Source organism: Bidens hawaiensis, unplaced genomic scaffold, assembly GCF_021521415.1.
Source record: "Bidens hawaiensis isolate Kalapana, Puna unplaced genomic scaffold, B.hawaiensis_p1.1 tig00055792_1, whole genome shotgun sequence".
NCBI classification, from domain to species: Eukaryota; Viridiplantae; Streptophyta; class Magnoliopsida; order Asterales; family Asteraceae; genus Bidens; species Bidens hawaiensis.
This window is the reverse complement of record NW_027500048.1, coordinates 71,135-79,330: the sequence shown is the minus strand read 5'-3', so window position 1 is coordinate 79,330 and position 8,196 is coordinate 71,135.

The window sequence follows — 8,196 nt, the reverse complement described above, 5'->3', positions numbered from 1 at the left end:
AGCCTTGGCAGCCCTCTCAGTTGAGTTTCGCGCAGTCTCCTTGGCCAGCCGAAGCTGCTCATTCACAGCTTGGGCAGCCTTGGAGCGGGCCTCGAGTCGCGCCTGGACTTCAACCTCGAGAGCCTTGAATGCCTTCTCCTTCTCGGCTGCGGCAGCGGCCAACTGCCGGTTCTCCTCCCGAAGAGCCCGCGCTTCAGATATATCTTTGGCGCGAGCTGCTTTTAACTTGTCGTTTTCACGACAAAGCAGCTCGACGCGGGGCTGCGTTCGGGCCTGGAGAACCCGAAGCTCATTGGTTAGCCTACCCTCTTGGTAGCTAGCCATGGCTTCCCCCAACGCACCATGAGGAGCAGCGTGGCGAGCCCAGTCCACGCACTCCACAGGGGTGCGAAGGGTTGTTCCTCGGCGTATGTTCCATCTTGGAACATACACTTCATTGGAATCCGACACTGCAAAAGAAACAAAGGCAGTTAGGAAAAGATGATAAAAATATATAAGGGAAAAAGAACCCTACATACCTGTAGGGTCAATAACAGGCCGATAGCCGCCAAACCCATCACCTGAACCTAAAGGAAATCCATCCAACAGGTCAGGCAGACGGGAAGGTGGCATAGATCGGCGGGAAGCCTGGCGCGTACCTGATGGTCCGGCCGTCTTTGCCGGTGGCACAGGTATAGTGGCAGCCGCTGTGGTAGCCATGGTTGGCGCCACCTCCTCAGCAACAGTAACCGCCGGCTCCGTGAAAGATGCTGTAAAAATTGCACTCACGGCCGGCGGAGACACCTTCTCAGCTGGAACAGCCTCAGGAAGGCTGGAACCAGCGGAAGCAGGCATAGACGCCTGGGTCGACGCCTCGGGAAGGCTGACCGAGCCTACCGTCATTGGCGGGGGAATACTTGCTCCAACTCCACCCTGGAATGCGTCAACATCCACACCTGCACAAGCAAAAGTGTTAGAAAAATTTATTTGAAACAACAAATCTAGACAAGAATTATGGGGGTACTTACGGGGTTTCCTGAGCTTGAACGCACGGACGAGCGGGGGCGAACCCGATGGAGCCGGCCTCTTGACACCGGTAACCGTCGTCGTCGCTGCCTCCCCGGAGGTAACACCTGCAGCCTCCGGAGCGGTGGTCTCCTCACCACCGGGCTTCCCCGCCACCTCTGCATTATCTGACTCCGAGTCAGATAGGACTACCGGGTCGGCCGTAGAGGCCACCTTCTCCTTGCCTTTCCCGACGGCAGCCTTTTTCTTCCGCACCAGTGGAGGACCTTCTGCGGATTCCTCAGAAGAAGAAATGTCATGAACTCCAGCAGCAGGCACAGCATTGAGAGGTTCAGGGTAGAAGATAGGCTTACCTGGCCGTCGGTGGCTCAGGATCTCTTGGCCTGGCGGGTAAACCTCCACGAACCGACCCGCGGTCTGCTCTAAGATGGGCAACTCGTTCTCGTCCAGAGCACGAGTACCCATCCGCGCAGGACCATCTTCCTCCCGCGGATTCAGGAGCGACTGAAGATCGTTCCCCTCTGAAATCAACAAGAAAGTTAGTAAAAATCGAAGTCAGCAAAATGAAACAAGACGTACCATAAGGGACAGAGTTCGAACCATATTCAAGGACGATCGGAACCTTATCCGCATTCGCCGCCTTCCACACCCGGCTCATCCCCAACATCACCATCGCCGACTCCGGAAAACGGAAAACCGGGGACTGGACCCGGGAAATCTTCGAGAACCATTCCGCCTCCTCGTAGTTGAGGGCGGGAAGGTTCGGAAGCGCCTGGCCATTCTTGAACTTCATGGCGATGGGGATGGCGCGAGCGGATATGAAGAAGAACTCTCTTCTCCATGAGCGAAGACTCCGCTCGGTGGTACAAATCTTTAAACCCTTGATACGGGTTGTAAGAGTGTACCACCCTTGGATGCACCTCCATGTATAGAAGGTCATCAGGCGGTCAACGAGGGGCTCAAGGCCCAGTATCCGGCACACCCACTCAAAGTGCCGGACCTTGGCAATGGCCATGGGGTGCACCTCTGTCAGGTGCACACCGTGCCTCTCTAGGACACGGTACACAAACTTTGTCAACGGAAACCTAAGGTTTCCGTAGACAAAGAATGCAGCATAAACCCCGATCTTGCCACTAGGGGCATCGTACACAGTATGGTGGGGCTCAGGAAACTCAGGCTCGAGAGACTCGAGCATGAACTTCCTGACGATATACTGGTACAGCTCGACAGGAAGAGAACACTGGCATTCGCCAGCAGTTTTCTGATCATCAGCATCGTGAGAAGACATGGTGGAAGAAAGAAGAGATTTCAGAGTAGTGGTTTACTGGAAAGAGAAATTCGCCGGAAATTACTGGAAAAGAAGAGAAGAAAGGTGAAAATGTGAATTACAAATAACTCTCTTCCCCTTTATATAGCAATCGCAATTAATGCGGTGAATTTAATGCGGAGGAGAGAGAAATCAAAGGTGCAATGAAACTATGACACGTGGCAAAAAGCAGGCTGGCAACAGCTGTTGAAAGGACGTGTGCCAGTAATTTCGCGGCCACGCGCCCGAAAAATCACGCCCACGCGCCTGAAAAGGCGACTGGAATGACCATGTTCTGTCACGTCACCATAACTTCCTGCACGTCCTGACACAGTCAGAAGAAACCGTCGCACGACGTTTCAGAGGTTTGGACTGTTCTTATCTTTCCACCAACTCTTCGAATTTCAAAATTCAAAATTTAAAAAAAAAAATGATTAAAAAGTAAGCGGGAAAATACCCCTTACCTTGGCAAACAAGTAACCGTAAGACGGATGCGGGTACAGTGTTAAGGCAAAACCCTTCACATACCTAGCACCCGCAGGGAATTGAAGCCAAGTAAACCTTGGCAAACAAGTAACCGTAAGACGGATGCGGGTACAGTGTTAAGGCAAAACCCTTCACATACCTAGCACCCGCAGGGAATTGAAGCCAAGAAAACCTTGGCGAACAAGTAACCGTAAGACGGATGCGGGTACAATGTTAAGGCAAAACCCTTCACATACCTAGCACCCGCAGGGAATTGAAGCCAAGAACCTTGAACAAGTAACCGTAAGACGGATGCGGGTACAGTGTTAAGGCAAAACCCTTCACATACCTAGCACCCGCAGGGAATTGACGCCAGGAATACCTTGGAAGTAAAGTAACCGTAAGACGAGCGCAGGTACAGTGTTAAGGCAAAACCCTTCACATACCTAGCGCTCCGCTGGGAATTGAAACCAAGAAGGATCTTCTGGGCAATGCTTGCGGAAAAGGAAATAACATCCCCGCATAGCGGGAACGTCGAGAACTACGTTGTTTGAAGCTCCAGGATGGAATTGGTGGTTTTAACATAATTGATCACTATGTTCAAAACGACCAAAACCTCATGGAGAATCCACACAAGTAGGACTCAACGCTCCTGACTTGCGAGGAGGTTACAGACTTACCCGCATCATACCCAAAGACCAAGCAGGAAACTCGGGAATTTCTGCAAGTGACAAGGACTTCCGCGGGAGGAATCCCCACGGAAAACCTTAAAAAACCCTTTTCAAAAACCCTTTGCTTAAGTCCAAAAGTTCACCTCACTTTATTAAACACTCATGAGAAGAACATTGGACTGGGGGGACTTGAAGAGGTAGGTCCCAGCAGAGCCCAGTTGGACCCGCATGACTCACCTTAAACAGGGACGTCTGCGCAGAGACCAACTGGATCCGCAGGACCAACCATGCTCAGAGACGTGACGTCCTTACGCGCAGTACGCAAGCTGGTCCCGCAGGAAATGCCTCCCAATGGTGAAGGACTCCGCCTGTCCCCGCAGCCTCGGATACAAGCCATTAGGGAAGGCCACCCGCGCAGCATGGCTACACGCACAAGGCACTTAGCTCTCGTTCAGTGTCACCTGAAGGAATGAGCCAAGCCGGGAGCAATCCCGCACAGAGGCGGGAGGGGGAATACTCCCGCCCAAATAAGCCAGTCCGTATACTGAAGGATCTTTTACTGTACCTGACGAGGTATGGGCGAAAGATCTGATCAGAGATACGACAGCTCACTGATACAGTATGGCGAGCAGCATGCTCCTGTACTGTATCACTATTAGCCGCTGCCTACTCCAACTACTGCCATACCACGTGCGTAGCCGTCAGTTGGTGGAACAGGAATAGTATACAGCAGGCCTGGTCACTATCAGCCGCTACCTACCCACCAACTACCAGCAGGGCACGTGCGTAGGCTACTGTTGGTGGAACAGGAACACTGTTGCAGCCGGCCATACCTCTTTGGAAACCTACCTTCGGCTATAAATACCACAAATGGTATGACCATCTGATCATATCTTATCACATTATACCTGATATCTGCTCTAGCAATCTCTTAATATACTTTTATATTTAAAGAGCAATCTAGTCTGATTCTCACGCCGGAGGGTGGTCACAAGGAGGAACCCCCCCCTTCTCAGTGACGAGCTCACGGTGTCTGTTTTGCAGGTTATCAGAAGAACCATCTTCCAAGGGTCTAACCCCTCGTGGGAAACATCTCTCCAACCCCCAGGTTACCAGTAATCTGTCAGGGGTCTGGTTAGTGTTTCTTCAATATGATATGATGCAAAACCACATGACATGATATGCATATTTGTAGGTGAAAAAAGAAAACATGGTATGGCACGAGTATGTAATGTAAATGTAATGATATTCAAAATCTTAAGATTTCTATTTGTAACAAGCAATTAATTTTATTACAGTACTCGCTTAGAAGAATCTAGAGAGAGTTGACTTTGACTTAGAACCCGAAGAAAGGTGGATCTAAAAATAATTGCAGTTAAAAATATTGAAGTGTAAGATTTTTTTAAAGAGAGTAAGACCTAAACACAAGACGACTTCATGTTATGGATTCGAAGTTAATTGATCAAGGGAACAAGAAAAAAAAAGTTAGGATTGAAAGATGGATAACTAAGATATTGAGCGATCCCAAAAAAAATGAAAAAGTCAAAATGAAAGACGCTAAATAGTTTTTGAGAGGAATATATACATTAAAATATGAATGGTCTTGTGTGGAAGACGTCATCACCGTATGATTTAAGAGGGAGGAGGAGGGGTTGTAAACGACTAAGAACGGAAATTTTCTAGATATAGAAGAATGATAAATTTCTAAGAGGTTGCGAACGATTAAGTAATATCCCTATCATACTTAAATTATGAAAAAGATCATTGAAAGATGTGTCACACCCCAACCTACAGCGAAAATGCTGGGACGCAATTGATTGCATAGTAGCTCGCAAGACACTATTAATGATAAAGTGACAATATCTAATTATTTGAATTCAAATGATCCATGTACATCACAAAATCTCAAAATGAAACATCTTACATCTTATATATATAAGTAATAAAAGAAAACTCCTAATGCCACATGGCAACTCCTAACGCCTCTCTATCCTATGTGTCACTTCATAAGGCTTTCTAATCCTTTACTTTGCCACATGTGCACTAATAAGTACAAATAAATAGTAAATACTCATAATGAATACAAACTAATAATTAATAAAAACTAATAATTAATAAATACTAATAATAACAATAAAATAAAAATAATACTATTGTTACTAATATTATTTATATCGTTATTATTACTATTATAAGTAGCCTTTTAGTAATAAAAAAAGAGGCGTGAAAAAGTAACAAAGTAGCTAAGAAAATAAGAATCGATCATCAGAATTTTATAAGTTTCTGGATGCAAAAAAGTATTTTGTCATAGCCAATTTTTTACAGTAGATTAGTTAAAACTGAATCAAGGGTTTTGGACAATATGAAAAAAAAAATAGATTTTAGGTTATAATCTCTAGCAAGGGCAATTTAGGAACAACGTGTTTTGACTACAAAATATCGTTAATCGATTCAAAATTTGATACTGGTTAAGAGCATTTTTTTTTATCTAAAAAGAGTTAATGGGCCAAAGTATGTTTCAACTTTCAGGTCATGACTTTGGTGACAAATCTTTAGGGTCATGACTTTGGCGAAAGATTAAAAGACTGATTTTGGAAATTTAAAATTTGGTTTCGGATTAGATTCAAAGTCAATATTATTTGCTATATATTTTTTATTTGATTGAGGTCAAATTTTCTAAAAATAACATTTTACGCATCTTGGTTTCTTTTAAACTACTAACGGGTTAAAGAAGAATCAAATCGTGAAGAAGTTTGAAGAGGTACATATGTTACTATATTTAGATTATATGCTAGCCCATAATAATATCTCATTCTATGTATAATTTGTCTGAGTTGTTAAAATTTGGGACATGACGTGGTGAAAAGACCACAAGAAAAAAAATTAATAATGCCATCTATTTACAGAAGTTTGAAATGATTTATGGCAAATGTAATTTGGGGATATGCATGTTTATTAAACATTTCAGATATGTTGAGTTTTTTATTACTTACATAATTTAAATTGTTAAACCCGTGTAATACACGGACATCTAAGCTAGTTATCCAATAAACAAAATTCAAAAATAACATCACAATAACTTAATGAGTTTGTTGATATCCTATGGTCCAATAACTACTTGCTTAATCTTCTTTCATCCCATAAAATTACCTATAACATATATGAAAATATTATTTGATCAACACAAGGTTGGTGAGCAAAAACACAACTTGATATATATAATAATAAAAACCAATTCTCATACGGATGCGTAATCACAACAATTAACTTGCAACAATAACAAATAAAAAAAATCCATCCATCACGACACTAATTCAAGCTAATAAGACGGCATAAGATCTTACTAATTAGGATGAGGATGAGTCCACCAACAATAAAACAATAAACAATTAATCACATTACATATTAACAAATAATTGAGCAATACACGTATATACATATATTAGAATTGTAATTGAGGAGGTGAAATAATAACTTTGAGATTCATAGTATACATGTTATCTCCAAAACATTTAAAAATTAAAAAGGGGATATGATTTACTCACATTAAAAGTTGATGATGGAAAGAGGATAATTAAATAGACGTAAACTGACTTTAAGCGAGCTGATCAAACCAAGTCCTAAAATTTAAATTAATATTACAAAGTTAAAATCAAACTAAAACAAACAAGCATTAATAACAAAATCTGATTTTAAACATAAAAATAAAGAAAACGAAACTTAAGCGAGTGTTCAGTTCGTAGTCGGTCCAATGTCGTTATGAGATTGAATTCGGGTCCAACATGCCCAAACATAATTACAAACACAAAACATTGAAAAGTCAGAAGCTAATTCGGGTCAATTTATGGTGTAATTAAAAAGCCCCAATTTAGTTCTTAACATAAACCTTAAATCGAAATTGATTCAATTGAACATAAAACCCCCAAATCCATTAAAATTGGATGAGATTTTTTGTTTAAGGGTTGATAACTAACAATAAAAACCAAAATTTACTTGAGGATTAATGGAAAAACGAGATGATTGATGCTTAAAAGACCCATTTGACTTTTGAAAGTCAAACCTTGAAGAACACTTGATTGAGCCTTGAAGTTGTGAATTGAGTAAGGATTACGAGTTGTAGAAAAGAATGAAGGCAAAAGGGTGGGTTAACGAATTAGAACTTCATGTTAACAAATCATCAAACTTGTTTAAAACTTAAAAATGAAATTTGATAACAGTAAATCTCGATCATTATCTTGATTTAAACGATAAATTCGTAGAATCATGATAGAATAGGCTTAGGAATGTTTTAGAGCCTTTGAATTTGAATTAAAACAAGTTTAGAATGAAGTTTGGATGATAAACAAGTCAAAAGCGAATAAAAATAAAAAATATTGATCTGTTGCTTCTCTCGAGCTATGCCTAGGAATTGCATCCCCCCTGCGTGCCACGCGGGGGGTGATGTTCCTTACTCTCATGATTTGGCAGATTTAGCCCCTTTGGTTTCCAGAAATGTGTTTTTAGGCCAAAATAATTGTTTTTAAGGATGTTTTAACATTATTAAATACCAATATAACATAATTTACCAATAAACACTCGATCTCATTAATGATAAGAATCCGAATAGAAGCACGGGTCGGGTAAACAAATACACATAAATAAACTAAAAAATGACGAATGACACAAGACGAGGATAAAATTATGGAAAGACGAGTGTAAATTACCAATATTCCTATCATATTTAAATTATTTTATTATCAAAAAGCAATT